This window comes from Esox lucius, chromosome 6 (genome assembly GCF_011004845.1).
Source record: "Esox lucius isolate fEsoLuc1 chromosome 6, fEsoLuc1.pri, whole genome shotgun sequence".
Taxonomy (NCBI): domain Eukaryota; kingdom Metazoa; phylum Chordata; class Actinopteri; order Esociformes; family Esocidae; genus Esox; species Esox lucius.
In genome coordinates this window covers 27,368,432-27,392,242 of record NC_047574.1, presented here as the reverse complement: position 1 = coordinate 27,392,242, position 23,811 = coordinate 27,368,432, and the positions used below count along the sequence as shown (strand labels likewise).

The following is a 23,811-nucleotide window of genomic DNA, read 5'->3' as shown; positions in this document are numbered from 1 at the left end:
ACGGTATAGTAAATTATGGTAAATAAGCGGCTGTTCAGAAGGCATGTATAAACATTACCCAGTGGTACTGACAGAAAATGTACCGCAAATCCTACATAAAGGCAGCATAAGAGAATGGAGCAATGGAATGAAGAAAAAAGCCACACAATGTGACCAACTTGTGTGGGATGAAAGAAGATGATTTTCCTGACTTTTACACTTCATTAACCAAGCTTGTCTTGGATGGCCATACAAAAACCACACATTATCTGTCGAATACACTGATTGGCTACTATAACGTCTATAGTTAACCCACGTTGCGCTTTGCTGAGAGAATAATCTATTGAGGTGTTGACGAGTTGGCCGGTCGGATGGAGATGCTTGGTGGACTGCTTGGCGGACTCTGGGGCTGCGAAGAGGGTGACTCATCTCTCTACTACACAGCAGTCTGGATGGAAATAGCTCTGTATGCATTGTGCATACGCCTGCCCGCACACATTACACGTACAAACATACATACACAGATGCCCTGCCATTTTCTCCTGCAGCGCCCGAAGAACAATGACCCTCTGCAGGTAAGTGCGTGTTGCTTTTCGGAACTTGAGTGCCGCAATGGAAAGAGCACAATGAACACTGGCACACACAAACACACAGTTTTAGGAGCAAAATAAATATACACATGCATACATCCAAGCCACGTGTGCACACTGGAACGCCACGCCATCTGCCCATAAAGAGCCCCATTGATAAGAACACTTGTGCTCGATGCTACATTGCCACTTCAACACCTTTAAACACCCTCATCCGCAAGGCCGTGCCTGATTTTGATAACGGCACAGTCCTACGTTCCGTGGAGAACAAGAAATGGCCTTAAAATAAAGAAGTCCCTGTAATGTTTTTGGGAAAGACATACCGATGGCATTTTCATATTTGCAGACATTGGTGTGGCGTTGGATCGAATGAATGCGATGATGACAAGTGCTTTTGTGTCCATGCTAACAATGTGTGGAGCTTGCCAGAGACGTTCATTGCGCATCGCCTGAACCAACGGAGCCCTGTGGAGGCACCCGGCCACTGGCCCATAAACAAACAGTGTAATGGTAGAGCTCTGATGGTTCTATTACGACCACCATAAAAAAGCACATTGTTTCCCGAGCGCTACTGGCTGAATTTCTGCTACTACAAATGGGAGGGCTCAGTGAAGACGGCCCTCTGTTGATGTTGCCGTATAACCATCCAGTCTGGTCGAAACACTGCCGAATCCCCCCTCAGAGTCCAACAACTATCATGGCAGCCATAGCAACAATACAAAACTTGATAAGTCTTAAAATAAAGAGAAGGCATGGTGTCTGCAGCTTAATGTGCTGCTGTGCTTATATGCAGTACATCCAGGGTTCAAATTACGGGAGGGATTGGGGGGGTTTGACCCTCCTAATTAATACTTGGCCCCCCCAAAAAACATTAATGTAATTGTAAAAATCACGATATATTGACCATATTCATGCCTGGAAGAATCTTGTAATAGGATTTCAGACACCCCTGAAGCCCAAACTATACCATACAATTTCTACCATACCATACCATTTCTTGATGTTATTTTAACGTCTCATCTGCCTGCCTCACTCCCAATGTTGCAGTGGCTTTTAATGAAAGCACCCCTTACTAAAACAGGTAAACCAAAACTATGAATTCATTCATTCAATATTAGGCGATACACAGAAAATTTGACTTCATGGCAGAGAACATTAAACACTGCAGTACACTACCATAGAGTCAACACTGCCATAGAGTCATGTGTACTGCCAACCTTATATTGAATGAATATGTCTTAATGGTTTCTGTTTACCAGTTGTGGTGGTGGGGGGGTTAATCAATGACACACAAAAGATGCATAAGTGACGTAGCGCATTTTCACAGCAGAAGATGGACAGCTTTTATGCTGGTAAGATCTGTTGAGATGCTCTCTCTACATTCAAGGGAGTCCCTTGGTTTAGCTAGCACATTTAACAGTAATTTATTCTGTCTTAAACCGCATGGAACTGTAACGATAGAAAATTGCTAACGTGTTCCTGACTTTTGCAATTAGTTAAGGTCGGAAAAATTGCCAGAATTTCTGTTAAATCTGTCTGATTTGCATGTGTTCTGACTCACTGTGTGCTTATGGCTTGGCATTTCAATACAAATATAAAATGTTGTATACTATCTAATGTTAGTTAACAGTGGTGCTCAGTCATGAGAGCAGTGAGACAATGGAGGATTAGTTCTTGTAGATATACGTTTTTACATCAATATAGCAGAGGGAGGAAAGCGCAGGGGAGTGAACCCAAAACTTTGTGGTCAGTATTTAAGGTAAGTCTGATTTGATCTTTTGCATTAGGCAACTTTGAAGACTGAAACATTAGCCTAGCTACTACTTGAAGGCATACACCACCCAAAAATCTGCCAAATTTGTCAGCTGTTTTCTTACAATGAAAATAGTCTAATAGTCTAAATAAGGAAACTGAATTTGATTATTGGGAGATCTATGCCTTTAGTTAGTCAGGCACAGGCCTAGATGCTGTATGGTAGTAACACATACCTACCTCTTTGGCATGTTGATAGTGTCTTTGGTTCTGGTACAGCATTGTGTGGGTCTGTGTTTGAGCATAAATGATGGTCTGCTGTTGTGTGTGTGTGTGTGTGTGTGTGTGTGGGTCTGACTTGCTGGCAGTTTTGATCTAGAATACTTTGTTGGTCACCCTTGATAAAAAAAAAAATTATGTGGTTCGTGCCCCATGAGCTGGTGTAATGGATTGGATTTATCATCATCTACCGATTGCACACATTACGTTAAACAAGCAAGATACTGTAAGGATTGTAAGACTTCAGTTCACTGAAGCACGTGCCTGTACTGTACTGGGTTCAAAAGGTTGACCCTCCCGATATTTATTGCATAATTTGCACTCTGAGTATATCCTGGTGTACTTTGCAGTGTGTCTTCGTGTTTGTCTGTGTGCGTGTGTATCTCATAATTCCTGAGAGAAACCAACGTTTGCCACGCCTTCCCACCCCCTATGTATTCCCATTTCCAAATCCTCCTGTGAGAATCTTTTTTATTTTTATTATGGATTGCGTGACAAAATGCCAGCCAATCCCATTTTACACGGTGACAGCTCTGCTATCTGCAGCCATTTAGGCCTAAGTGGCCGCTCAATCTCATCCCGCAGCCATTTACATGTTTGTGTCTCATCATGACGTTTGTAAGGCAGGCTGGCCCAGACTGTCGCTCCACACTGTCTAGAAGGGCAAAGGGGAATTTTACTGACCGGATTAGTTTTCAACTTTGCTATGGGAGTATATCGGTCACCCAGTGGAATGGGATTTGGGTTGGGGGTGGTAATTGAGTGAGCTTAGTTAAACCGCAATGTCGAGCCTGAACAGAAAAATACTCTCCACAGTCAAAATGACTCACACACCGGCGACCACAGCCTTTACACAGAACCCGTCCTTCGCCCACACAAGCACCCCCCCACCAGCAGACAATCAGACAATCAGACACACGATTCAGTAGAATCATTTTTAAAAAACAAGAACAGAGCTGTTAAAAATCGAAGACAAATTATCTTTGCATTTTACTCAAATATATATATGTAAAAAGAAATTATTATGGGACACTTTTATTCCACGCATTGCAATGCTCTCTTCATTCATGTAAACTATTACTGTCAAGTCAATGAACATAAAAACATATTGCCATAATTATTAGCATATAAATGTCAATTCATATTAAATAGTGTCTCTCTGGCTGCTTTACCCATAATCCATCACTGCCTGTGTGTGACTAGAGAAGAGAAACCCATGTGATCTCAAATAACAATGCTTTGCCTTGACAACCTTTCTCATTAAAAAAAGAAAATGTTTCCCAATGTCGTACATTATCTGAAGGCAAACATCATTAGTTCTCATCCATTCACTGTTTTGAACGGCTCTAATGATATAAAAAACAACCGGGGCAAATGATAGCTTCAGTGGAGGCCTTGCTAATGATGCTTCTGAAGTACAATGAGACTTTTAACCTAACTTAATGTGTATCCACTGTAGCCAAGATTTATATACTCTTGGGTGCACAAATACACAAGGGCACACACACACACGTACACACACCCTATCTGTGTGCGCACACAGACGAGTACACACTAACGACACAAAGCACAATGAAACACTGCATTTGGATTCTCGCTGAGTGATAAGACATCCAAAGGATTCTTAATGAACCTAGCCACAGCCAAATCCCTGTAACCCGTCCTAAATTACAAAAGTCTATTTCCTACTGTCCTTATCAGCATTAGGAAGAGACCGATGCCACATCAATACACAGGCTTTTATTGCAGTGTGAACTCCAGCCACCCACGACTCCTCACAGCATTTTCTAAGCATTGTTTCCATGAGAGAATAAGCCCAGAAAAAAGCCTGCTGCATAGAGGAGATTCACAGTATCTTCTTAAAGTGAGAAGAGGTCAGAATATCACGCTGACATGGTTCCTGGGGAGCAGTTCAGTCCCATAGCTATTTCTATTCAACATCACTTAAGGGGGAACAAAAGTCACATGATCACACACAGTAGAGGACGTTCAGGGGGAAAAACGACAGTCCACATGACTTCACACGATACTCATCACCACCACTAAGTCCCAATCTAAATGATGTTTGGGTATAGCTATGCGCTGCTCTTGTCAGTTTCAGTCAGCTGGAATCGGTTGTCTCTTTTATTTTGTCTTCCAAACCAATGATTTGTTTCCATGGTGGGACTATTCAGCTGAGAGGAGAATTCAGGTGATCATGTGACTGTAGCTCCCTTTTCTCAGGTCTTTTCAACCACAGCCTTACTATGCCATCTGGGATGTTATCTTCTACTTCGGGCCTGGCAGAAGCAGCAGAACAAGGGGGCATTCTGGGACATGGCATCTTGGCTAATAAGACAGACAGACATGCAGCCAGCCAGTGCTGCGCTGGGCAACACTACATATCCTTAATGGGTGCAAAATAAGCTCTTGATGTTTTCGTCTAGGCCAGATAGCACTTGCAAAAGAGGGACTGTCCTTTCCTATTATAACTATACACAATTTTGAGCGGAGTATATTTCATATGCCCATGTCTGAAACCAACCAGAAAGAATACATATACTTTGGCCAGCCAGGCTTCCCCAAAGCAAATGTCACCAATTTTTTTTTTTTTAATAATGAACAAGAATTTATCTTTTACTATGTTGCCTTCAGTTTTCATAATTCTTCTTCAATTCTGATGTGAATAAATATCTACCAGAGAAGAGGTCAAATCAGTGGCTAGCTAGCAAATATCTGCCTTTTCCCCAAATCCATAATGGCCAGCGATTAAATCATAGTTTACATTATGCCTGAGAGAATAAAAAATTATGTTCAAATTTGTGCTGATGTTAACCAGCTGGCTAGCCATTTCCATGAAAGGCGGTTAGGTTACCTAGAGTGTTATGCCAGGTAATGTTAGGGTTATTTAGTAGGACAGCAAACAGGAATGACTAATTTGGCAACATAAAGTGGAGAATGAGGTTGGCGGAAGTGTTTCTGCATGTGCACCACATAAAAATATACAAAATATAAATTAGTATCCTACAACATCATAAAATAATTCAGTTATTCTGTTGAATTGGAAAAAAATGTTTTTGGAAGCAACAACATGAGAAGGTCACATGATCACACACATTTTATGTTACAATTATGCTGCAAAAAAGCAGTGTCTACTCTTTGCTTTCTTTCCGACTAGTGTTTTGTGATGACAAATGTAAAAGAGTTTATTCAACCCCTGTGGCTGTTGTCTTCGGGTTTCAGCCACACAGTGCCTAACGTACCTCTGCATGCTGTTATATTTACAGCTCTGGAAAAAATTAAGAGATCACTGTAACTTTTTCTTTCCTTTCCAAAAATGTCAAAAAGAAAGGTTTTGAGTGAGGAACAGAAGGGTTAAAATTAAGAGACCAGTGCAAATTGAACGCTTCTGTTCCTCACTCAAAACTCAACTTTTTTGGAAAGGAAAGAAAAAGGTGCAGTGATCTCTTAATTTTTTCCAGAGCTGTGCACAGTTACATTTTATATGTATATAAAATGTAACTAATATTTTAAATGTAAATAATCTTCCACATTGATTTGTTCAAAATAAATGTTTTAGAATCATGAATGCAAATGTTGAATATGTTTAACGGTTTACTTAATGAACCTGCACAATAATAGCCAAGATAGTAAAATAACAATGATAAATAGGGAATGAAAGTCTTATAGCAGGCAGCTTTCACTTAAGTATACCAACAAAATCACTATTAAAATGGATGGATTGACTGGTGAAGTATTTTCTCAAAGTTCCTAGTGCAGACACTCAGTAACAGTAATGCACCAATGTAGGAATGCACCAATAAAAAAATTATTGATTAGTCGTAACTTAAAAATTAATGATCAGCCATACTGAAATCTACCGAGAGCCATTCTGAAGAGCGTCTGTTCCAGACAGCTCTACGTAAGGAAAGTAAACCTTGCCATTACATTCTTCTCCATGATATGACTTGAGTGTGGTCTCAGGGCAGATTGGGTGGTTAACATTCTTGCATCCAGAACCACACATTCCCCATATGAGCCCTATATTTCTGATCTCTCTGCACTGTATCCCTGCTCGTAGGCTTTAATAAAAAATCTTTCAAAATGCAGGTTGGAACAAGGAATTTGGGGTTCATCACCTGTCCACTTTCTGAAAAATTTGTCCCTCCAGATTTCTGATGCATGTGCATGTGTACTTCAACACAGCGTTGAAGTGTGGAATGTTGCTTTCAGGAATGTACAAGAGTATGAAATGCTTCAATTTGCCAGAAAGTAAATGAGACAGCAACCTGAGAGAGTGAGACAGAAAATGTGTCCTATACTAAACAGACCTTAACTTGACGTTAACAAACATATCTCTTCTTAGGCAGCTTGTGTGCATAGCCTGCAAGGAGTAGGGCTTGAAAAAATACTGGTAGGCACTAATTTTGAGAGTTGTAAAAAAGCAAACAGACTGTAACTGATCTCTTTTTTATGTAGGTAGTTAGGAGGCTCTGTGATGTTTGAAACTAGTGTTTATTCCTAGGGCTGAGCCAGATGTCATATATATATCAACACGACATTATCATACTTACAGCTGGTGCTGTGTGTGAAAATTTAAGTAATTGAACGAGAGTAGCCCATACCAGTATTTACTGGCTAACCGAATAGTAGAATTTTTGGTCTTGTTAAAGGACACTTTTTGGGTCCCAGATGAAACGGCCAAGAAATTGACGATTGAAAATCAGTGCATCAGTTTCTTTAGCTAATTCATTTTTCATATTTTTGTCAGTCTATAATAAAGCTCTACAGGCTTAATTGGTCATCAGTACTCAACATCACAATTATCAGGACCAGAAGGGAGTCCCAGCACAGCAGGGTAAGACAGCCAGTGGAGACAAGCCTTGGACCTGAGGTACATTTTCCACTGTAAACATTTCAGCAAATGCATTAAAAGAGTGAACAATCTTTTTTGAGGTAAATGATAAACTATTTTAAGCTACAGTCTGGGATCTGGGTAATGGTCAACCAGTGTTTCCCCTACACTAACTGGCCATTACGGCATGTCACTGAGATGCCGACATCTACGACACAAAAGGCATGATGCATGAAATGGTAAAAATGTGTTTTTAATGTTTTGCAAAACGTCCTCCCTGTACACCAGTCTCTCTTGCTTGTCAACTTTATTTTCTTAACACTATTTGACAATAATTTCCCTACATAATTTGCTAATAATAACTCAAATAGTCACCCTCAATAAACATTCTCTAAAACTGTTCATGAATTGCCTGCCAGACTCCTAATAATAGCAACTAGCTACTTACTAATGAGGCAATATGAATTCCATGTACAATATGTTGCATTAGAGGTTAAAGAGAGGATAGAAAATATAGTTTTGCTAGTAGCACAAAGGGCCCCATGATTTCACAATATATTTTGTACAATACTTTCGCTGTGGCACTGGATATTTCTTATGCAAAACATATTCCAGTGAACATCAGTGTACAGTGAACGCGGGGTGGAAAATAGTGTGGTTGAATATAGAAACACAATCCTTCTCCATAGCTAATGAGCACACGCAAATTAACAACAATGACATCAGAATATGATTTTTTATTGATATATATTAGATATATTCTCTAAATTAACATACTTAAGCTCTAACAATTTGTCAATGTGCTCCACCTTATAATATTCTTAACCTAACATTTTGCTTTGTTTATATTTTTCCTACAAAGTTTTTCCTTTGAAAATATACACTAATACACTATATATACACTGATCAGCCATAACATTATGACCCCCCCTACGTAATACTGTGTAGGTCCCCCTTTTGCCACCAAAACAGCCCTGACCCATCGAGGCATGGACTCCACTAGACCTCTGAAGGTGTGCTGTGGTATCTGGCAACAAGACGTTAGCAGCAGATCCTTTACCTCCTGTAAGCTGCGAGGTGGGGCCTCCATGGATCGGACCTGATTGTCCAGCACATCCCACAGATGATCGATTGGATTGAGATCTGGGGAATTTGGAGGCCAAGTCAACACCTTGAACTCGTTGTTCTGTTCCTCAAACCATTCCTGAATGATTTTTGATCTGTGGCAGGGTGCATTATCCTGCTGAAAGAGGCCAATGTCATCAGGGAATACTGTTGCCATGAAAGGGTGCACATGGTCTGCAACAATGCTCAGGTAGGTGAATGGCAGGACCCAAGGTTTCCCAGCAGAACATTGCCCAAAGCATCACACTGCCTCTGCCAACTTGCCTTCTTCCCATAGTGCATCCTGGTGCCATGTGTTCTACAGGTAAGAGACGCACACACACCCGGCCATCCACGTGATGTCAAAGGAAACATGACTCATCAGACCAGGCCACTTTCTTCCATTGCTCCGTGGTCCAGTTCTGATGCTCACGTGCCCATTGTAGGCGCTTTTGGCAGTGGACAGGGGTCAGCATGGGCAGTTTTGGAGATGCTCTGACCCAGTCGCCTGGACATCACAATTTGGTAAGGCTTCATTTTTCCTGCTTCTAATACATCAACTTTCAGGACAGAATGTTCACATGCTGCCTAATATATCCCACCCACTGACAGGTGCCATGATAACGAGATTATCAGTGTTACTCACTTCACCTGACAGTGGTCACAATGTTATGGCTGATCAGTGTATATATAGACATTTATTTTGAAGGCAAAATACAAAAAAACAGAGGTCTTTTTGTTACTGACAAATCTCTAATGTTGCCTGCATGACGGTAATCTATTGTAGCTAATTGTAGCTATTGAGTTGTGGCAGTTAGCTAGCTACCTTCTTACCTTTGGTTGTCACTCAGACAATGGCTACCTTCCTTAAATCAATGTGACAGCAACTTACTGACAGTTCAACACAAACGTGCATTTGCACAGACACAGCCAGTTATGCTTCTCAGACCTTACTCACTAGCTTCACTTTCCAAAAGTTGTGTGCAGGATGCTTTAATATTTGTGCAAAATTGAACTGCATGTTATAGCAAACTGCGCTCAGTTTGGTAAAAAAAACAACTAGTAATTCATAGAAATATTCAGTTTTTCTGTGACGACACCTCACAATTTCTGGAGTGATGCCATGACCCTCTCTGAAGAGTGTAGTAAAGAATATAGTAAACAAAGTCAACAGACCAAAAGAACTTTGTACATAATCAGAGGATATTCCGCCTGCTGTGAAACATTCCTACTGCACATGGTAAGTCTAACATTTACTTACTGGCTACAGATTCCTTTTCAGAAAGTTGTCAAAGTCCTTTGCATTGCTAGTTATCTAGCTATTGCTACTAACGTTACTGTTAACGTTAACTAGCTAGGTAATGATGTTAACTTACCAGCTAGCTAACATTCTAGCTTGATCGTTGGGTAGCAAGATTTTCTTCATAAAAGTGAGCAAGTTACTTAGTTTGATAATAAGCTACCTGATTGACCGGTCATTCATCCAGGTGTGTGTGATTATGCCTAGCAATTATGTTTACAATGTCTTCAAAAAAGTGAGCAAGTCACCTTTGTTGTGAAACTTTCCTGGCAATAAAACTCTTTCTGATTCTGATGCGTGATGTGGACAACCCAGTCCATCAGTACAGTAAGACTGCTAAACGGCTCAGTGGCTGTCCACCTGCACTCAAACTACCTGCACTCACATTGCTGCTACTTTTTATTATGAATCCTGCTGCTTGATATAGTATGTGTTTATTATGCCTTGCACTGGTGCCAAAAACAGGTGTTTTACCCTAAGTCTAGAAATGTTTCTATTTCCATTAACACAGGCCAGCGGCAGTCGGCCACTAGGCTATGGCCGAGTAGCCCGGCTCTCACTTGGTGCCAAGCCCCGGACTTTAGGACTTAGGGTGGGGTTTGCGGGTTGACACGTTACGTGTTGTGAAAACGCTGTGTTTTGCTATTCAAATAGCGCTGTGTATCGTTTCCACAAGGCTTCTCGTAATGGTTTTCATCCAATCTAACAAACAGATTCCTGATAAAATAAAGAAAATAATGCAACAGTACAGGGAAGCAAAGACTCAATGGAAAGAGTTGGAATGACCGAATGTGGTACGATGCCAGACTCAACAGAAAACTGCTGAGACCGAGATGCAGCCTGCAGTACCTATAATAACATAAAATAACCTCAGAATTCTCCCAAATCCTTCTATTAAACGTAGATAGTTTTAACAAAATACTTATTAAACTAAATAATGAATACACTGGCTTACAGTTGTAGTGTCACAAGTGTAGGTGGAGAAGGGGTGGGTCACAGGTGTTTGAGGAAGAACTTAGTTTTATAACTCAAGTTCAAACGCCGTATTATAAACAAACTGAGCATGGCGTTATTGTTTATTTTATTTTACTACCAGAAAAATACCGGACAATCAAATCGCGTTGATAGTTTACACCTCCCTCCACACCTGAGCCCCTCCTTAATTTCTTGGTACCAAATGTATAGTCGAAACAGGAAAGTCTAGAGCCAACAATTGCATAAATCACCAGTGTAGCCCTGGTACCGGGATAAAGGACCAGTGGAAATGCGGCATTAGAGACCAACCAGACCAGTATAGCACAAGGCCAGGGTGTCCCCATTTGAATAATTAATACCTGGGTGGGGTTAACACTAGGAGTGCCAAATGCCTACGTGAATTGGTGTTTGAGTTTGCAATAAAAAAAACCTGCCATTTTGAAAGCTACACCCTTCTCCTTCCACGACTTTTCCTAAAAATGCATATATTACATTGTTCTATTGTAAGAATTCTAAACTCTGTGATGGCAATTCCATCGATCAGAACTCTTAATGGTGGATGTAGAGAGACAACATTCTCTTGGCATAATTAACAGTTTATTTGCAAATAGAGAGAAGCATCAAACACTTACAAAATAATACTCAGAGGAGTCTCTAACTTAAAACATGACAATCACCAGTACTTATAGTGGAAAAAGGGGTGTGGTAAATTGCTGCCCAGCTGTCCTAACTAAACAGAACACATTCCCTTTGTTCTATTACTACCTAGGCCTCACACAAGGGGCAGGCTATCCTCCCCCAGATGGGTAACCTCTTCACCCCCCTAAGAGGTCTTACATCATCTGGACAATAGATAGATAGACTCTGATGGGTTATACAGATAGGCAGATTTCCGAGTAACCTTATAATCTGCGGATACCAGTCAATAATGGCCCTAAACACCAGATCCCCTTCTCCTACTATTTAGAGTCTATTTACCTGTTTTTTTTTTACCCTGTCTTCAGACTTAAATCGCCAATAGCCCACGGCACGTAGCGTTGGTACCCAACTGGTACCCAACTGGTACCCAACTGGTACCCAGGCGCTAATCACCCCTCACTGAACGCATGACGTCAATGAATGAATGTGCAATACTCCCTGACGATTGATCAGACCTTGGTTGAATTTGAATGACCTTACAAGTGAAATACAAGATTTCCATGACCATTCAAAATTTAGGAAGAAACCTAGAGAGGACCCAGGCTAGAGGGGTGACCAGTCCTCTTCTGGCTGTGCTGGGTGAACATATTAAGAGTACAAATTGTAATAATTAATAAATGCATGTGGGCTGAGTCTATTTACATTTAGTCCAGGTCGGAAGCATGACCAGATGGACAAGGAAAGTGACAACATGGGGGAGGGGGAGGTGTCAGCACAGTGGCAGCTGATATCGTCATGTATCGTCTTGATCTGCAACACAACCCGGAGGACTTTGGACAGGGACAACAACAGGTCTTTCAAACCATGTACTCCTCAGGTGTGGGCCAGGACCTCATGTCCTCCTAAGTTTAAAACGGTAGGAGACAGGGACAATTTTGAAAATGCATTCCTTATATCTAAAAGGATTTATTATTATTTATTGACTCCCCCAGCACAATAATATAGCAGTGTAAGACCATGGGGCTGAGACAGGGGGGTCCGGTGACATTGTGGCCCTATCTGGGGGAGGCTCCGGACAGGGCCCAACAGGCAGGAAATCAATCCACCCACATTGCCAAGCATCAACCAAAGGGACACCCACCAACCGCAACCACCCTGAATGAGGGCTGAGTATTGCCAGTAGAGTACAGCCCAATTGCACAAGTGCGCAACAGAGAGTCAACAACAAGCTAGTGACTCCGCCCCTGAATGGCATTGGAGGGAGGGCATCCCAGTGGCGATGAGAGCCCACCTGGCAAGACAGCAAGGGTGGACAATATCAAGCCTTCTGGTCACATTCACGCCCCTGGGCCAGACTACACTTAACCATAGACCATGCTGTAGATATGAGTCTTTAGTAGACACTTGAAGTTTGCATTTCTAACCTTAATTGGCAGATCATTCCACAGTAGTGGAGGTCTATGAGAGGAGGCCCTGCTTCCGGCAGTATGTTAAAAATTCTAGGTACAATTAAAAGGCCTGCATCTTGTGATCTAAGGTTATGTGTAGGTATGTATGGCTGGATCACTTCAGTGAGGTAAGTAGTTAAAGTCCATGTATTGATTTATAGGTTAACAATAAAATCTTAAAAATAGCCTTAACCCTAACAGGCAGCCAGTGTAAAGAGGCTAGTACTGGAGTAATGTGTAAAAAAAAAAAAATTCTAGTTAGGATTCTAGCAGCACTAATTGGAGTTTATTTATTGATTCAACAGGGTAACTGGAAAGAAGAGCATTGCAGTAATTTAATCTAGAAGTACCAAAAGCATGGATTGTTTTTCTGCATCAGTTTTTGATAAAAAGATTCTGATTTTTGAAATGTTTCAAAGATGAAAATAAGCATCTCTTGAGACATATCTTACAGTTTTTTGAGATATGACCATGCAGCCGTCGAGGTTCACAGTGAGATCTGCCAACAAAACTCTTTGCTTCTTGGGTCCTAAAACAAGCATTTCTGATTTTTTTGAGTTTAAAAGCAAGAAGTTCTCTGTCATCTACTTCCTAATATCTGAAATGCATGCTTCCAAAGTAGCTAATTTTGGGGCTTCTCCATGCTTCATTTAAATAAATAACTGTGTGTCATCAGCATAACAGTGAAAATTGACATTCTGATTCCGGATTACATCACCCAGAGGCAGCATGTATAGTGAGAACAATAATGGGCACAGAACCGAGCCTTGAGGAACACCAAAACATACCTTTGATTTGTCAGAGGATATGCCATCCACACATACAAACTGATATCTTTCAGATAAATAAGATTCCGACCTAGTGCACCTGAGGGTTAATCGTGATTGGGTGTAGGTCTTTCTTGTTGACTTGTCTTTAAACCAGGCTAGAACATGTCCACGTAGCCCAATATGGGTTTCCAGTCTCTCTAATAGAAGGGAGTGATCAATAGTGTCAAAAGCAGCACTACAATCAAGAAGCAACAGGATGCAGAACCTTAGTCCAAGGCCATTAGAAGGTAATTTGTTACCTTCACAAGTGCAGTCTCAGTACTATGATGGGGTCTGAAACCGGACTGGAGCATTTCATAAATGTTTTAACGGGAGTTTCTATATTGGCCTATATTTGCTTAATATGTCTGGATCCAGATTAGATTTTTTTAGAAGAGGCTACAATTTTTATATTTTTAGTGAGTTTGGTACACATCCGGAGGAAAGGAAGCAATTTATTATGTTCAACATTGGCTGACTTAACATAAATATTAGCAACGCCCCCTTTTCGGGATGCACAGGGGATATGATCACTAGTATAGCCAGGAGGAGAGGCCTCATTTAGGACAGTGAATTCATCAGGCTTTAGCCACGTTTCGCACAACCCAATAACGTCTTAGCTTATGATCAGAGATTAATTAATTTACTGCAACTGCCTATGGAGCAAGGGATCTAACATTTAGGAGTCCCATTTTGAGATGCAAGGTGATACAGTTATTTTTATTTAATAAGGTTGCTATTGTTAGCACTACCTTGTTTGACTTAGAACGAGTCACAGTGGCAATAGGTAAAACTGTACTAACTACTCTGGGTATGCTATCGACAGACTCCACTATGCTAGCAGGATGGCTAACAGCCTGCGACCTGACCTGCAAACTATCTCATGGTGAAGTTATAGGAGTGAGACTCCTGTCAATGTTCCTAGATACAGAAGAGCACCACTCCACCTAGGATGGAGTCCATCGATCTTCAGCAGATCAGGCCTGGCCCTATTTCTGGGAAAGTCCCAAAAAGAGAGCCAGTTATCTACAAACTCTACCTGTGACGGGCAGAACTCCGTATTCAGCCAGCGATTGAGTTGCACAAGTCTGCTGTAGAGCTCGTCACCACCCCTAGCTGGGAGGGGGCCAGAGACAATTACTCGATGCCGACACATCTTTCCATCTAGTTTATACGCTGATGCTATGTTCTGCTTCGTAAACCTCTGACGGTTTCATCCAAACGTCGTTGGTGCCAACGTGAATAACAATATCCCTGTACTCTCTATACTTGGCAATTTTAGACTTCGCTAGCACCAACCCCAGATTTGCGGCTACATCGGTGGCTCTGCCCCCCGGTAAACAGTGTACGATCGACGGCTGATTCTTTAGTCTAATACTGCGGGTAATGGAATCGACGATGACTAAAGAAAATGCCTGCCGATCATTCCCCTCCAAAGACGGCTCGTCTAAAATGTAAATCTACATACGTATTATGCTAAATAATTATTCACAAAACGAAATACCAAGAATATTGTTTACCAGTCACCAATTACCAATTCAACAAACATATTACAAGTTACTGTTTTTATTTTAGGAAAGAGAAACTAAATCACACACACATCCTATCATCTCTCTTTGAATTTTCTCTGCTTATTTTACTGAAGATTAATATTCTACAAATGTATTAGGCTAAATAATTATTCACAAAACAAAATACCAATGATATTCTTTACGACTAGAGCTATGCATTGGCATTAAAATCAACTTGATATCCCCACTACAATCCCTGGGAGAGACATGCAAAGACACGCCGTTCACATAGCCTATTCATTTTGAAAGTCGTCTTTTTTGAATAACTCCTCTCAGTTTTTCGAAAACTTATTCATGTCACCTATGGAGAAATCATATATGCCAGTAATCTAGGAGACTAGAGATATGCACTGGCATTGAAATCAAGCCCCACAAATCAATAGCCCCACTAGAACCCACAAGAGAGACCTGCAAAGACAAGCTGTTCACATAGCTTATTCATTTTGGACCTATGAGGGTGTGAACTACGCTGAATAGGCCTAAACAAAGACCAGCTGTCTGGCAAGTGTGAATCTTTCAAGCCTTTTTTCTCAGAACTAAGTACAGCAGTTAATCAACTTTTGAAGCATCATATTTTTCCTATAACTTTATCAAACAGATTACAAAGCTCTGAATCTGGACCTCTATAATAAAAAAAAAAAGAAAAGCCAAACAAATTTTGCGATAGGACCCGGTTCCTGAATTCTGTCATTTAGCAGCGGCAGACTGCCATTCTGATAACACAGGGTAATTTCAATTAATCAGATATTGCTTTCATTAATAAATACTGAAATACATGCCTCAATAACATAGCACATATTTAAGCAATAAAGCACGAGGGTGGTATATAGCCAATACAACACAGCTACAAGCTTGCTTTGAGCGCCTTGAAACAGCACTTTGCTGATGTATTTTGGAAATATACCACCAACCCCTGAGATTCCTTATTGCTATTACAAATTGGTTACCAACGCAATTAAAGCAGTAAAAAGTGATGTGATATCACACCCTCTCATACACGACATTACTATTCCAGATTTAAACCACCCTGTTAATTATTCATAGAACATACATGTTGTAAAGAGGTGGTCAGTGGAATGCAGACCATTGGTGACAAGATGGACCCTCTCATTGGCATACGGTCAAATTATTTTTTTGTAAACAGGCGCATAGAAGTCCAATTCTGACTGTATTTGGCTCTAAAATTTAGACATTTTCAGGTTGAGAAAAATCGACAGCTAACACCCACGGTATTCTACTTTAAGGCGATAGCACAGATGGGATGCAGAAATTTTGGTAGTGGTTTTAGCTTTAATGCTGTAGATTTGTGACAACTGTAACATACATTTGAGTCAAATAATAGCCTAAGCGTAAGCTTATTTTGCTAGTGGTCAAATATGGACATTCATGTTTTGGGTGGCGTTCCATTAAGTTTACCTCACTATCAATCTTACATCTACAATTCTGTCTTTGCATTTGAGATTTGGTTATATTTCTCTCTTCCACATCCAAAAGTTGTTTACTAAAAAAATGAGCAGCTTGTCATTTCAACTTATCATATTGTCTCTAAAGTACTTATTTTACTGTATGTTGTGAAATGGGGTATTTAGCCTTCACTGTTAAGGCAAATATACATTAAACAAAGGTTATTCTTTGTCATCGTTGCAGAATGAGATAGTGACAGCGGTCCTAGCATGGTCAGGCAACTGTTATGGAACTGAGGTGAATTTTGATAAGTAAATTAAAGTAAAGTAAATTAAAGCCACTGTCTCTTTTCAGTAATTTCTAAGAATAAAAATTGTGTTTGATAGTAAACAGCAAAAATACCTTGAAAATAAAGTTATTGTTACTTTATTCACAACAAATAAGGGCAAAGGTATTTCTACTAAGATCCTCTATTCTCTTTTTCCAAGTACTGTGAGGAAACGGCATCCTGTGGATTTGAGGAACGGGAGGAGGGGGAGTAGGGTAGATTTACTATGATTCACCTGTGTTCACTAACGACTGTCTTGTCTCTACCATACTTAAGCAACCTCAGGCTGGGGTCACGGTTTGGAGCAGCTATGGGGAGAGGACAAAAACGACACAGCCTGGGCGTTTAACCAACTCTTAAGAATTGCCTAGTCCTCTCTAGGCTTTTAGTTTGTGTACTTCTAGTTCCAAAAGTTAAAGGAAGTACGGTATAGCTTAGTGATCTCTATTGCTTGAAGCTATTGCTTCGTTTTGTTTATTCCGGACCGGTATCAGTCGGTTTTGTTTCACAGCACATTGTACTGGTGATCATTTTGTGCTTATATCCACTGTTAAAAGAAAGGAGAAAAAAGCTACACTCCTCTAAAAGACACCTTGGAAAACCTTGTCTATGCCTCTGGTCTCATAATTTAAACCATCGCATTTAAGATTTTTGCTGTGCCTAAAACAAAACTGTTACAGTACTTTGGTTGTAAATACGGTAGGCTTTGGGCAAATCTGCAAGAACATTTTGATGATTTTCTTGCTGTTCTTCTGTTCTAAATATAACTATTAAGTTTTGTAGAATTGCAGGAAATGCATTATGTAGCAAACCTGTTCTAATGGCGTACACCCAGACACCCACTGGGCTGCTCCCCACCCACTTCTATATCCAACGTTCCATCCTTGGAAATACGGAATGAGTTGGAAACGACTGTCTGTATATGCAGTCATTGAAACTCGTGCTAAAACAGACCTGTCACGAGGTGTGTGTAGTGGAGTGCGTAACAAAAAAGCGAGCCAAATGCAGGGAGGCGATTAACATTTCTTTGTATTAACACACAGAGAAAAATGGCGTGCAAACAAAGCGCACAAGCGTGCAAACGTACTCTCCGGTACAGTCAAAGGTCATAGAACAATACCACACAAAGACACCCGGAAACACAGGAACTTATATATGCGATCTAATGAGGGAATGGACACCAGGTGTGTGCAATAACAAGACATGACAGTGCTGTGGGAGGAGGAGCGGCGTGGCTAGAAGGCCGGCGATGACGCGCGCCGAACACCACGTCGGGAGGGGCGGCGCGCGTCCTCCACGCGCGTCCTTGTTACAAGACCAAATAGTCCTTCAACCTACCCCTTGACCCCTTCCTTTCTTTTTTAGCATAGCCAGTTGAGCCAGGATACCTGAGTGGTAATGGCCAAAGAAGCATCTACTGATGGCAGATCGTTCCTATCAGAATATCAAATGTAATACTTGTTTATTAAATCATCAGGTTACTCACTCAGTCTGATATGCAGATGGATGTAATAGGATGTGGGTGCAAATCCAGCCACCACACCTGGCTCCACATGGTTGGTTTGCTTTTATGGGGGGATCGGTACTGTGTATTTTGCTCATCACCTATGGGGATTGCTATAAATAATATTATGGTGTGATGTTATTGTTGGTAGAATCGTATACACAATGTGACGGTAGTGAGTTACCCCAGAAGAGCAGAACCTAATGCCAAGACATTGTACGTACATTGCTGTGCAGGTTTAATTGCAAGTATAATTCTGTATTAATCAGGCCAAAATAATCTCCATTATTCCTCCTGTACATTTCATCACGGTTATTTCTCAATTCATTTTCCTTGTTTATAAAATTATCTAACGAGAAGGCATTGCTGTGTCATAAACAATTCACTATTCCTTCAGAAAACAAGATGATAATGGATAAACTGTAACTGTGAAACAGTAAGACCTTCCTTTTCCCCACAGCCTCTAGCCAGACTGCTAGTGGTGCTCCAAAAGAACCGATCCTGTCCAGTTATTAATATTATTATGAATACAGCCCTATTCTTCTGTACCTTCTGTTATCGATGACCAAATATAGTACCCCTACCATGTCAAGCCACTACCATATAATACCAAGAACAGCCATTCTGGGGCCCAATTGAATGTCCTCGTTCTGACATGGGCGCTTTCTGGGATGGAAGAGGGGTCAAGGGGCATGGCCAGTAGGACTGCATCTGGGGAACAGTTGATTAGGAGCTTTGCTAGAGCCTCTTTCACTTATCTCAACATCGCTGAGACCAGCTGACATGTTAATATCGTAACATTGGATTCTTGTATGGAGTATTTATACTCACCGCTGTTAATATTGTAACATTGGATTCTTGTAGGAAGTATTTATACTCACCACTGACATTTTAACATGGGAAGTATTTATACTCACCACTGACATTTTAACATGGGATTCTATTATGGAGTATTTAAAAATCATCAATGTAATTGTAGATTTATTCATTGTCTGATCGGTAACTTGAATACGTTATCGTCTCGTCAACCATGTTCCTGAAATGTGTTTGAGCGAGTGAGTCTTTTCATACAAGAAGACACGCTAAATAGTACCTCTAATTTAGGCCTTTCCTAGCCAACTGAACTGTAGCACTGTTAAATCCAACAACACCATTATCATTAATAAAACAGAGTTTGTCAGCATGGACAGTTTTACAATTGAATTGAATGCAACTGTGTTGTCCATAAAACCTGGTTTCTGCTTAGCTGCCAAATGAATCAGTCGCTTTCTAAAAACAACTTAAAAACTCTAAAGCCATGGAACAGGCCACTTACATTCTTTGGAGAACTGTGTCTACGATTGTGTACACTGTGACATATTAACTGGAAACCTCCTTCTTGCCAGAAGCAGCACTATTATAATCTTTCATATACTTAGCCATGGATGGGGAGCAACAATCATTTGAATAACAATAAGTTATGCCGTTTGTAACTCAGAGATGGGAGGATCAAATATGGGAGGCTTTCTCATCCAATCTAATGTGTTGCATCAGGGAAAAAAGAAGCCCCATCACGATTGGCTGACTACAGCAAAGCCCCAGCAAAAACTGTTGATGGTTTCACATTAACGGCAAGCCGTGCAGTCAGAACTCATTATTCAGGGCGAAAACAATCTGCATCACACGCCAAATGATTGGCCAGCTGCAATATGCTGTGGAAGTGCGTATTACTGACTGGTAGAATGGCCTAAAATAATGGTGGCTATTTAAATGAATGCCGGATCGGAGAACAGAGCTCCTTGTTTATCAGGATCACTAAGAGGCCAGGAGTTTGGCTGACTATGTGACAAGGAAGGACTCCTCGACCATTCATGCCGTGTGGGGAGGAAAAACTTTTGGCCCAGGTGAATGCCAGAGCAAGACGCCACACCTTTCTAGGACACACCACAATCAACTCGCCAGCTTTGGGTGAAAAGACAGAAATGAACCTGAGATCCTGTTTTCATAATAGTCTAAAAATGGTTTTGTTTCCGATTGAGGGAGCAGCCGAGAACCTTCGAATCAAAAGGTTCATTAATGCCCCAGTGTCCTCGAGCAGCACAAAAAACAATATTGCAAATCTCCTCGTTGGCAGTATGAAAGGAGAATTGATTCCAGGTTTTGGCAGAGCAGACGGAATGAGCCTCTCATTCAGAAATCCACAAGGTGGAGGGATTCTGATCACCTACACGTGCATGGATGAAGATGTGTCGCTTTTCTCCTTCCATGCCCATCTCCACAATGAGGTCGGCTGGACCCGGGGTCAAAGGTAAACATGGGCGAGTGGATCCCAGATCGCCAGTGTTTGCCCTTGCCCTCCGTCGTCATAACAAACCCTGACACTGACACGAGCGTGTGCATGTGCGTATTCTGGAATGTAGAGGCCCACGGCTCACCTGCCTCGTGTTGTTCACAAAGAAGTCAGTCTAATTGCCTTGCCGAAGCATTTATCCCCCTCCTCCTGTGCCGGCTCTGCACCACACAGTCAGTCTGCCCTACAGGCTAGCCAAATACACGTCCGAATAGACAGTCTCCCATTGGCTTATGGATTTGGAGCCTTTTGTCATGATTGGATACCGACAAAGTCAGCTTCTCCCCCGGCATTCCGCTCTCTGTAAAGGTCTGTCCTTGCATATCAAACAGGCCGGAGCAGTGGAGCAATCACACAGAGGAACATGTCTGCCGAGACCACAGTGCACGTTTAAAGACTGATCCAGAATCAACAGCGCGTCTGGAAGCGAGGACGGTACACAGGCTAAAGGGGGAAGCAAGGTTCGGTTACTGATGAAGATGAACAATCAGGATGCTGTAAATGAATTGGTTAGCCTTGGACCCCAGAGATGCGCCTGGCCTGGTGGAGACAGGCAGGCTAGTCTGGGCAAGGGAAGAGCTGGAGCTGTCCGTGGTGCTGGAGCATGAAAAACATTGAGTAACCGTGTCTCCGATCTGTGGCTCGTGGTGCCTCTGTGACGCAACAGTCAGCATAGCAAGAGAGCACACCGCCTGTTCTTTAAGGAGACCCAATACCAGTTACTAGATTATAATGTCCTTTGGAAATGATTTCTCGTAATTTCACCATCGCCCGGTGCCTCTTCCTTACCAAAAGGTTATCATGAAGATAATATCTAATGTTATTCAGATCTATATCCACATCTCTGTGCTAATCCTCTTCCTATCCAAGAGCTAAACCAGACAGAAAAAAGGTGATGCTTCTTCATTTCCTGTAGAATTATGGTTCACGGTCTCCCTACGTTACAGACTATATAGTGAGCTTTCCTTAGCCCTGTCAAAAGCATTTCATTGAATCACTTGTATCTTAACAAACCATAACTGCATACCAATCTCAAGGGACAATTGTACTGGTCTGTGCCACTATATGTAGACTAATCATCTCCTTCCAAGCCCCAAAGTGCTGAATGAGAATGTCCAACATTACTATTCTTGGAGAATTATAGTGGGCCTTGCAGGAAATTTGATTTTGTTCTCTCTTTTGTAATAGGCAGAACTATTTGGGGACAGGGTCTCTTGTAAATGTATCCTGTTGTTTGTTGAGCCTAGTATAGATTTCACTGTGTCACACTCATTTGAGGAGATTCCATAGAACTGTATCACGCTGGCCATAGTTTTTCAAGATGCATTCAGTGGGTCACTTCAAAGATTGATACTGTGTCATGTGATAAAACAGTGTGCTGCACAGTTATAGGAAAGCTAAGGGCATAAAGCTAAAGCCACAAAAACTGACCCCATTTCTAAAATAAATGCTTTGTTTTTCTGCAGTGCATCTTTTTAATATTATATTGGAACGCTATAACAGATGGTGTTTGGCTTGAGTTTACTCAACAACTTGTTGAGATCACTACATCTGGTGTTTCATTGTCTACATCAAGTTGGTCTGAACCTGCTTTAATGGCACTGCAAGAGTCAGTCATTTCAGCTTATAACAGGTTACAAGATAATACATGGTGCTATAGGCAACGCATGACAAGAAGAGTTCCAGCTATGCCGTGAGGAGATGATGCAACAGGTTCGGTTAAACACAGCCGGGAAAATCATACTGCAACCGAGATAGTAGCGAAATGAGAGTGATGTCACGAGTCCGTAAATAAGGGTCCATTTCTCGGGCACTGCAGAGAATACTGCGGGTGTGGTGACTGCATTAGTAAAGCGCGCGCGGTCTCCGGCGCAAACACTCGAATAAAATAATCCGCTCTCGTTTGAGAAACCAAACCGCAGACACTACCCACCCACCACAACCAGCAGTTCCATTTGACGTGCCCTGAAGTTCAAATCATTAATCAGTTGTCAGGTCTATTCACTAAATTGCTTCGCAATCTCACTTTGCTTGTGCGCTGACAAGACAACCACCACATACCCAATAACCGTGCGCCGTCAAGCGCAGCGAAAAGCGTCTACTCTAGGTTGTATATTAAAACACATTCATTGCCACAGGCCCATGCAATGACAAACTGACATCTGCGCTCTATCTGACAACAGCTTGGTATTCCATGCACGCCACCTCTTGCTCTCACTATGCCGCTTTTCCCGGCTCTCTCACCGCTAACTCTCATTCTTGCTTTTCAAACCGGCTTATTTCTTTACGTGACTGAGAATAAAATTAAATCGTCTCATATAATATGCAGATACATTCTAGAATGGAAAACACAGACATTCCACAAAACATCACTTCCATGCACTGTAAGGACTAACCTCCCAATCTAGCGAATCCCACTCTTCGGTAAACATCCGGAGGATTTCTGTCCGTCCAAACGCGGACTAGGCGCAGAGGCACTACGGAACAACTGGGCGATGCGATGCCATTGCGCTGTCGGTATTATCCACATGAAATCAATTTTAATAGGGGACGTCGACAAGAGAAGGTATTCGAAAATACACACCGCGACGACACCACGACCAACTTGAGCAAGATAGATTCAATAATGCCGTGCAACAATCGAACATTTCGATGGAAGAAGGTTGCAACCAATTAGTACACCACTTGCGCTCGCAGGCGAATACTGAAAAGGCGCTCGTTCTATAGAGCATGGTTTCGATTTGAGCTGCCGTACTCCCTTTAGCAGAGGTGGCAGACAAGCCAACCAACTTCGTATTTCCAAAATGTAGAACAAACGAGTAATACAATCCTCAGCTATAGCTCCATTGCGCACATCTCCATTACATTTTCCTCTCAGGGGCAGGCTACAACAATAATGCACGATTTCGAAAGGTCCCTTATAGCACGAAGTGACTGGGCACGTGACTACTCCTTTGTGCAAAATG

At 41.5% G+C, this 23,811-nt stretch overlaps 1 protein-coding gene across 3 annotated transcripts in view; it reads right to left on the bottom strand.

Annotated features, from left to right (window-relative positions):
* Positions 1-23,811, bottom strand: part of LOC105025939 (adhesion G protein-coupled receptor A3) — a 177,754-nt gene that overhangs the window by 36,228 nt on the left and 117,715 nt on the right. The gene's annotated exons all lie outside the window — the stretch shown is intronic.